The sequence below is a fragment of the Odontomachus brunneus genome, unplaced genomic scaffold (assembly GCF_010583005.1).
Source record: "Odontomachus brunneus isolate Ranch 3 - 2012 unplaced genomic scaffold, Obru_v1 Obru_scaffold_120, whole genome shotgun sequence".
Classification (NCBI taxonomy): Eukaryota; Metazoa; Arthropoda; class Insecta; order Hymenoptera; family Formicidae; genus Odontomachus; species Odontomachus brunneus.
This window is the reverse complement of record NW_022639570.1, coordinates 103,287-103,804: the sequence shown is the minus strand read 5'-3', so window position 1 is coordinate 103,804 and position 518 is coordinate 103,287.

Sequence of the window (518 nt, the reverse complement as noted above, 5' to 3'; positions counted from 1 at the left end):
AAAAAAAAAAAAAAAAAAAAAAAAATATATATATATATATATATAGGGCATTCTCTATCGGAAAGACCCCCTCTTCTGCCCAGAATTTATTTGCACGAAACAATTTCTGTCGGGACTTAAATGTTAGCTTAATATCTCTATTTTAATGTACCGTGGAATCTTTTTCAAAAAGTCAATATGGCGGACCTAAGACCTAATGAAGGAATGTGGTGTTACATCGCAGCGGAATCTACCTTTGTCTCCATATGTTAGATTCTTAGTCACAATAGACCGTCAAAATATCTCGTTTATTTTCTCACTTGTACAGATTAGATAGGATACTTGTAACAACCAAACCAGGTTCTCGGACCACTTTTTCGATAAGAGATACCCTTTTTCTTTCCTTTTCCTCTCTGTTTTTGGCTGTTTTATTCACTTTCAATAATTTTAACGAATAAATACCCGAACATAAACAACTTTTTCAATTAACTAAAGACGATGTTACATATTTATATACTACAAAATATATACTATAAGAA